Below are 9,861 nucleotides of genomic sequence, written 5' to 3'. Positions count from 1 at the left end.
TGGACCAAGGTGCGAGAAGGTGTAGAGATGGGTGGTATGCTCAACTGTCCCTGTAGCAATAAGGCCTCCTGTTGCACTATCCCAAATGTAGACTGAATCTGCAGTGAACTCAACTAACTTCCTTGATCCATTGTGTGTAATCTGATACATCGAGAGAAGGTTTGCAGAGAAAGATGGAACATACAATACATCAGTGAATGTGCCATCCTGAATGCGAACTGAACCTTTCCTGCAGACTGTTAGAGTAGTGTTATTCCCCATGAGAATATGAGGAATCAGAGAAGCCTCAATAGAGGAGAAGACCCCTTGAGAAGATGCCATATGGTGAGAAGCACTTGAATCCAATATCCAAGGGACCTGGGAATTGGATGCAAGGGAAGCCCGTAATGCATGACCCTGTCCAAAATTTGGTGACGATGTTGAAGATGTGGATGAAGACTGAAAGGCAGACCCCTAAGAGGTAGAAGAGGATGGGGATGAAATAGAGCTCTTTTGAAGAAGAGCTTACAAATCTATAATCTATTTCTCATAGCCATCAAATCTCTTCTGAAAATAATGTGCCTCATCATGAGCTCCTTTTTGACAATAGGAATAGGAAGGAGTCTTAGTCTTCTTTTTCTCCTTCTTCTTAGAAGAAGAGGATGGACCAGTAGAGTGTTGAGAAGAGGAATCAGATATCCATTTCGGCTTTTGCTCCTGTGTATCCTTAGCAAGTAATGCTTGTGATGGTGAACCTGTAAGTGAATTCGTCTGAGTGAGCTTGGATTGCTCACGAGTAAACTTGTCACAAAAAATCTCAAAAGAGGGCATCTGATGTCTGTTACCCAAGGCATCCATAGTGGAGTAGAAAGTGGAAGAAAAGATCTGATACTGTCCTCGCAACTTTGAGAATATCATAAAAATACACTCATCGTCTATTTTATTTCTACCACATCCCTGCAAAACTATGCGTGGAGATTTGAACTTCATCAAGAAGTCCTCAATGGTGGGAAAGCTGTCAGGTGTCAAAGAAGTCAACTGTGCATCAAGTTGAAGTGCCCAGAACTCATTCACTTGGCCAAACAAAGTCTAAAATTTGAGCCAATAAGCTCATGGAGTAGTCAAACCATCCAAGTGAAATAGTAGACTATCAGAGATGTTCAGTGCAATCAATCCCATGGCTTCATCCATTTTGTTTCCATGCTGAAGAACCTCATAAGGGTACTGCAGAGTAGGTTGGTTCGCATCTAGGCATGACCATAAGCCTCTTGAAATGAGAAGCCTAGTCATCTGTGTCTTCCAGGTGTGATAGTTGTGCGGCATGAGTCGGATCATAGAAGGATCCGACATTGAGAGAAAGAAAAGATCGAAGTAGAAGGGTCTGATTCTGAAGCAAATTACAGAATAGAAAATGCTCCCCCCCACAACGAATAAAATTATCTCTCAAAACCAAAGCAACAACTATGGAAAAACACAAAAAATGAGAAAAGAACCTGGAATTCAGAATATCGGATTTCAGAGTTCTTACAGGCGTTGGAAAGCTAATTCAGAGCACTACAAGATGGTGTAGGTTTGGTTCTATGATTTTAAAATTTTGTCAGGTTTTCAGAGCCCTAAAGTCAGATGTTATTTATTTTGAGCACGGATTAGGGCATAACTTGGGCATACGGAGTCGAATTTTGGACTTTGAGTAGTCAACGGAAAGCTCTTGGAGAGCTCTACACATTGGTTCAGATTTGGTGCAGGTTTGGCATGATTTATTTGTTGATATATTGATCTGAACATTTTATAGATATATTTTGACTATGGTAACATTGTGAGTTTATGGCATTGGAGATTTAAGTTTTGATGTCATTGTATACTCAACCCTCATTTAAATGAAACATCCGAAAAACTTTTTTGTCCAACAATTTCACATGCCCAAATCTTTTAACATCCCATCATAACAGCAAATCCAAAACCCTCAGATTTGCAATCATTCACATATCTTGCCATTTCTTTTATCCTCTCATGCATTCCCATGGATTCAATCTAGGGTTACAATAATAAAACCATAGCTCTGATACCACTTGTAAGGAAACTTGGCAATAAAGAATATAACCGTTTCCACATAACCCATCATAGATCTGAAATAAACACGGAATTAAAATCCACATGCAAGAGAAAAGACAACATACCCACAAAATGTGACACAAGATATACCCTGGGAAACCCTCATTGAGGGAAAAACCCAGCCTCCAAAAGCATCCATCATCATGTATTATTCAGCAAAAAAAATACCATTGCCATACAACCATGGAAGCCTTCATGGCCATAGCCACAACCGAGCAAACTATGTGAACAAGCATGAATCCACACATCCCATGCCATGCTTCCAACCTTCACAAATGCTCCCTTAGCTAACCTGTCAAGCCTTGTCCCGCTCGACTCTTGCCTTTTTGTCTTCTCCTTGTCACTCTCTCTCCTTTCTATACAACAACTACCCTTGTGGCTGCTTATATAGTAGCAAGTCCCACAAAACCACTAAGTGGTATTACATAAACCATGTGCTAAAACCATGTGCTACCTAACCCACTAACCCCACATTTAATATTGGGCATTTAATTCTTTTCCCCCAATATTAAATAATTACATGAAATATTTTCACAATGTTACAATACAACTCATCAAGAATATTCCATGGGAATCTTTACATGTTGCACGTCCATCTAGGCACAACATTACATAATAAAATAAAATAATAAAATAACAATATTATGCAATGTGTGCAACACCCATTATCTCAACAGCCTCTACTTCAATGCCAAATTTGGAAGCTCAAACTAACTTAGAATCAAACAAAACTAGAACCATTGTCTCCATCTTTGGGTCAACTTTCCAGTGCTTCTTTCGGATCACAAAAATACGTCCGTATGCTCAAGTTATGAGCAAAAAACTGACTGCAGGTCTAAAAAAAGAGCTCTTTGCGAAATTACAATGACAGGCTTAAATTTGATGCTCGTTTGGCCGTCACAGGATGTTGCCGAAAAAAAATTTTGATTGTCAGAAAAATGACATCATTAGTCGGTAAGTGACATCATACTGTCAAAATATGACATCATCATATGCCGAAAAAAATTGCCATGAAGTGATGTCACTGCTCGGAAAATGACGTCTGCTGGCGTCAACTGTCGGAGTGGCGACAGGCCGGTGGTGGCACGTTGGCGCTACTGCAGCAGTGCCTTTTTTTTTTGCAATAAAGGCAAAATATCTTTCGTACGACCTCTTAGGGGGGCTAAATTTTTTTTCTAGACGCTCGAAAACCAAAAACGACAAGTTTTATATGTATCTTGATTGCAAACAGCCTTCCAGATCCAATGGCGATGTCCATTTGAGCCCAAAGTGCTCCGAAAATTCGTCCTTCACCCTTTTGAAGAAAAAAACTCTGAAAAAGATGAAGTTTTTGACTGCGGATCATGGCTTCAGGAATCTTCAGACGAGGAAGCAACATGTCCGCTTTGATACCATGTAGAAGTTGAGAAATCCGACTTCACAAATCCTCAAGAACACCTGCATGCAAATATCCTACAATGAAGAGAAGCCAGAAAATGAAAAAAGTAGAGCTTAGAAGTTCTCAAGAATGTGAGAGCAAAAATGTATTCTAAGCTATGAAAACAAAATACAAAAGTTCAACCTTTTAAGGTGAACGAAACCCTAAAGGAAAGAAAGCTAGGTTTGTGCATTATAATTAATATAAAATATTAATTATATGCACCTAAGAGAGCTAAAGCACCTAGAGTAATAAATAACTTACTCTAACACTAGCGAAGGTCACTTAATTTTTACATAAGTTATTCACACTTCTTTCAAACTCATATTTTTGCAACAATATTTTTATTTTATAGATATTTTATCTACGAATCTTCTCTTGTTAGTATCACACCTTTTTTGTGGTACTACATTTGTTCCCATATTCCCTTTCAAAGTTTTCTCTCCCATATTTCTCATTCAACAGTTTTACTTACCTTCAACCTTCCACTCTAATTGTGCACATACATGCATGGTTATAGAAGTTTTCATAGAGGCCATCTAATTCTTAATTTAGCATTCATTTTGTGATTTCTCATCTTAGCAATTGAACTAGAAAATAACAAGCTAGACTTTATAGGATTTGTAGTGTCATATTACAAAGTCGAATGATTTTCTCTTTTAAAGCTTTTGCATATTATTTCTATGATTTTTTATTATACAAAATATAGGCAACTTTCAATGCTGTTAATATGAAAAATTGCATTTTCTAGCCTTAGTCATGCTTAGCAAATTGAGTTATTGTCAAATTTAAAGAATTTAATGAAAACTATTCCTACTTTCTAACATTTTATGTTTAAAGCATTTTCCATTAAGTATGCACATGGGTTGGATGCACATGCCATTTTTTTTTTCCTTTGTTTATTTCTTTCAATATTTTTTGGCTTAATAAGTAATCCATCACTCCATTCAATAGGTTGACTATTGTTGAGAATAAATAGGACTCCTATTACTTTTCTATTTAGAGTTTCAATTTAAAAAAAAAAAAAAAAATTTTAAATCAACTCTTGAATATAAATCTAAGCTATCAATTTGAAATCTTTCTTTTAAATTTACATCTCTTTAATTTGTCTTTTCTAAAAAAACCTATCAGCGTACCCCTTGCACCTCTTTCTGGAGCAAGTGTATACAATGAAAGCTAAGTATCCCAAACAATCTCATGAAACATACGACAAATAATTTTTGTTAACAATATCATAACTTAAATTACACTACATCTCATACTCATCACTTTAAACTAAAATCAGAATTAAAATTAATTAAAATAATTCATCGTACGCAAAACGTTTGAATTAGGATGTTTTATATTTCAAATGCAGTAACGGCGAAGTTGCAAGCTTTCGTGTCCAGTAACCACTCACTGGCAGTAGTCAAAAACGCCGGCTGAGAATTTTCGTCGTATTAATTCATCTGCAAATGACGTTTTATATTTTATATTTTAAATATTTAATTAAATTATTCTTCGCGGTCAAGAGGAGTAACGGCGAAGTTACAAGTTTAAATATTGATTAATTCATCTGCAAATGACGTTTTATATTTTATATTTTAAATATTACTTAATTATATTTTATATTTTATATTTTAAATATTAATTAAATTATTGTCCACCAATCCAAAGAAATTTCGTCGTCCTCGAACTGAAATTACGAGGAAGGATTCATAGCAGTAGATTTACAATCGGTCACTCTCATGGCGGCAACTCGGAGGTTTCCTTTGACCCTACCATGACTCATTTTCTCAGCTTTTCCTTTGCTATAAATCCTCCTTTGCTGCGAGGTCTACACTCAAAGGCAATTCCACAAATTGGCAATGGAGACGTGGTCGAATCTCGGGACGCTCACGGCGACCATTTTTTTCTTGGGACCAATGGCCAGGGAGTATCTCCCTCCCGAACTGCTGCAATATTTCAGGGAGCTTTTCGGAAGGATCTCCCGATTTCTGTCATTCTACATCACACTTGTGATTGAGGAGAACGAAGGCATCAAGGTCAGCGATCTTTACGAATCGGTGCAGATTTATTTGAGCACTATATCTTCTTCCGACGCCACCAGATTGAAGCTCAGCAAGCCTAAAAATGCAAAAGCATTTACCTTCACCATGGACAGAAGCCAGCAAATCCAGGACGATTTTCACGGCGTCAAAGCGTGGTGGAGTTTCCGTAGCAGAGAGATAAAGCAGCCTGTTTTCTCCTGGTATGACGTCTCTGACGAAAAGCGGCAGTTTGAGCTCACATTTCACAACAAGGACAAAGCAAAGATTTTTGAATCGTATCTGCCGCATGTAATTTCCGAGGCCAAAATCATTGAGCTGAGAAACCGGCACCGGAAGATTTACACAAACAAAGGCGGAAAGTCGCGTTCTTACGAGGATCGAAACCGCGTTTGGACGCCGATGGTTTTCGATCATCCGGCGACGTTTGAAACCCTAGCTCTTGATCCTGAGGTAAAGGATGATATAATGCAGGATCTCAGGAAGTTTGCTCAGCGGGAGAAGTATTATAAGAAGGTCGGCCGTGCCTGGAAACGGGGGTATTTTCTCTACGGGCCCCCGGGAACCGGAAAATCGAGCATGATTGCTGCAATTTCTAATTTTCTGGATTATGATATTTATGACCTGGAGTTAACCGGGGTGAAGAACAACACTGAGCTGAGAAAGCTTTTGATCGGGACTACGAATAAGTCTATTATTGTGATTGAGGACATCGACTGCTCGCTGGATCTGTCGGAGCGGAAAAAGAAGGCGAAGAAACAGAGCAAGAAAGAGGAAAGCCCTGCAAAAGATGAGGAAGACAGTGAAGAAAGTAAGGTTACTTTGTCAGGCGTTTTGAATTTCACAGATGGCTTGTGGTCGTGCTGTGGAAGCGAAAGGATTATTATTTTTACAACAAATCATGCTGATCGGCTGGATCCTGCGCTTCTTCGGTCGGGGCGCATGGATAAGCACATTCATTTGTCTTTCTGCACTTTTCCAGCGTTCAAAGTTCTTGCGAAAAATTATCTCGGAGTTGAAGATCATCATTTGTTTGAAAAAGTTGAGATTTTGATGAAAGAAGCGCAGATCACTCCGGCGGATGTTGCAGAGGACTTGATGAGGGCGAGCGACGATCCGTCAGCTGCTCTTGAAAAACTGATTGAGGCTCTGCGCCAGGCGATTGAAAAAGCTGCCGTGAAAGCAGAAGTATTGCCGGAGACTGAAATTTCAGACAACAATTCAGCTGATGGGTAATCTCCTACGGTGGAAATCACAAGTGAAGGTTCCAGTTCAAATGGATAATTTTCAGAAGAACAGGAATATGTCTATATGTATTCTAAGTAGTTCTCCTCTGTTCGACTACTCTCCTAGATGATAGGAATATGTTTGGACTATCTGTATTCTAAGTAGTTCTCCTCTCTGATTGTTCTGATTTGTTAAAAGAAATTTGATATGTGCTGTGTGTAGAATTATTCTATTTTAATTTTCATATGAACAAAAAAAATATTTATTTGTTTAACAAGGGATACAAGGAAGTTCCTGCCCATTGTGTAGTAGAATATTGAAGCATTAGGTCTCATAAAAAAAGTATTAAAAGTTTTTTTTGAGAAGGTGAAAGAACTATATCATAAGTTTTATTATTATTATTTTAATGATATATTTTTCTAATTCTTATTATGCATTGCTAATATTTTTTATTAATATTTGTGGAAGTATTTTCATCAATGCATCGTGTTTAATATCTCTATATGCTTCCTTTAAGTCTTTATTGTGTAAATGTTATGTGGTAGAGTATAATCTCAACTGATAGATCATAGAAGATGCTCCAAAGTGTTGATGCAATAATCTTCCACACAATATTAGATTTTTTTCATAAATTATAGAAAATATAAGTGATATAGAATTTATGTTCTTTGTCCTACTTTTTTTCTTTTTTTTGATGAAGGGTTCAGACCTGTGAGGCACAAGCCTGCGAGCTACCAACCAGCAAAGGCCACCATTAACAGTTTTAGGTACCCAATACGGGCCCACACGTGCCTGAATATTGAACACCTCTTCGGCTAAGAGCCAAGGACTGAGGAGCATCTACTTTTGAATGGTCATTATAAGTAATTATTTAATTAAAAAATTTAAAGATATTAATTTACCTTTTAATGAATAGTGGATATGTATGTATAATACATTTAATAGTTATCTTCTAAATTTGATTCTTGAATGTATTTGATTATAAATATTTATACAAAAAAAATTCACAAATTTAATTCAGAAACAACAATAGACATTCTTATTACTGTTATGATATAATAAATAATATTCGCTATAAAATATATTAAAAATTGAAATATTATTAGTTATAATTTTAATATAATATGATAGAAAATAAAATGACATAAATATTTAATCATTATTATTTGTATAAATATATTTTAATATTACTTCGTTTATAAGAAGTAATTCTTGTTTATAGGAAACCAATAATTAAAATATATTATAAATTATTAAATTTTAAAAAAAAATTCAAACTCTAAAAATCAAACATAATAAAAGAGGTCAAAAAACCTTAATTCATTTTCGATAATTTTTTTTAAAAAAAATCCTCATGTTGAAATGATAAGTGTCTATTCACTGAACATGTGTTTGCCAAACAAGATTTTTTTATTGAAGCAACGAACACATGGAATGCCTTGTTTTTCGTGCAACAAACACTTGGAAAGTAGGGAGAATTGAGAAACAAAGATATTTTTTTTGTAAAATTGGTAATTTACAATTTTGTGCTTTGAGTGGTAGACATAATTTGTACTAGGGTACCTTGCAAAGAAGTAAAACAATCAAGTAGTTCCCAAGGAGAACATATTAAGAGATGGACTGTACAACCACACGATTCAAACCTGTGTGTATACAGTCCAAGAAAGGACTGTAAGTTTGCTGGATAACCCCCAATTTTGATCATTACAGTGGTTTGAATTTGAGGCATTGATAAAAAATATGTTTTTTGGCATCTCCATGAATTTCATTTTTGTAGTATAAATATTCAAATTCAACAAAATTCTTGCTTGGAGCAGTTTTCTCACAAGTGGTTGGCCATAAATAGGTGTCTTGTCTTATTATATAAAATTAGAAGGGTTTTCATTTTGATGGGTATGAATAATGTGAAAGGGAGGATTAATTCTTTTGGGGTAGGGAGAAGTGGAATTGTGAGATTCTTGGGGTATGCTAATTGTATTCTGAATATGACTTTATTTTTCATAAAACTAGACAAGCTCTACCTAATTTAATTTGTCTTGTTATAGTTAGTTATTCTACACTATTGGGAGATCTTACTTCTTTAGTACAACTTGTGATTTCATCTATAGGATATAAGTAGAGCACCACTCATTTTCCCTTGAACTTGAAGAGACTCTTGGTTCAACCTTCTTGGTCTTTTAGGTTAATGATGATGGCATTGATCCTTTGAATACTTTAGTTTCATAGTGCAAAAGAGAATTAAAAAGTCAAGGAAAGTAAGATCTAGTATTGAAAAATAGAGCAGTTAAACTTGAAAGTATTCCATCCTATCTTAGCAACATAGAATATCACTCACTTTGACCGAGTTCTTGTAGGCATATACCAAGGTGATGCAGAACTAATTTTGGTCTCAAATAGCTACAAATTGCAAGATGAAAGTGCTAGATTCTAATTTGTTGAGATTCATTTAAGCTATACAACATTGAATGGCAATACAAATTTTGATAGAGAAAGTGATAATATACAATGGCTAAGTAGCTCTAATAGAGGATTTGAACATTTAGAAAATTTTTGCCACAAAAAATTAAACCACTACAGTAAAAATTGATGTTAGGACACACAATATTTTTCCATATGTAATTAACATAAAGAAATCTTAAATATAAAAGATTCTATAGTACAATAAATCAATTTTGGAAAAAAAATTGAAGTCAACAACAACAACATTACTCTTTGAAAAGGCTCTTATAGATAAATACATTTTTTTTCAGTGCCAACAAAAGTGAATCGCTGTTGAAATTGAAGTACACTCAAGAAAAACTTTCCTCTCTAAAATTAACTCTGAAAATTGTAAAATCAATTGAATAACAAAAATCAGCCACAAGGAATCAAATTGTTTCATCAAAAATTTAAATTTACCACAAAAGTTTTGCATGATGATAAGAAAATCCCAACCTATAGTGTTGTTTGTTATTGGTAACAATGCAAACTCGGTTGGACCCATGTTCTTGCTTTATGTTACTGGTAATGATGCCAACTTTGTTGGAGGTATTGATTGCTGCAATTTCTAATTTTTTGGAGTATGATATTTATGACCCGGAGTTAACTAGAGTTAAGAAC

General features: G+C 35.5%; 1 pseudogene; it reads left to right on the top strand.

The window, feature by feature from the left end:
* The first annotated feature begins 5,337 nt into the window (after window positions 1–5,337).
* On the top strand, window positions 5,338–7,122 carry LOC149531497 (AAA-ATPase At3g28510 pseudogene; annotated as a pseudogene).
* Window positions 7,123–9,861: the final 2,739 nt, after the last annotated feature.

The sequence above is a fragment of the Cupressus sempervirens genome, chromosome 11 (genome assembly GCF_028749045.1).
Source record: "Cupressus sempervirens isolate cs-2001-9-10 chromosome 11, ASM2874904v1, whole genome shotgun sequence".
Taxonomy (NCBI): domain Eukaryota; kingdom Viridiplantae; phylum Streptophyta; class Pinopsida; order Cupressales; family Cupressaceae; genus Cupressus; species Cupressus sempervirens.
Note: the sequence above shows the minus strand (reverse complement) of the source record. Positions and strands in the feature narration are given on the sequence as shown.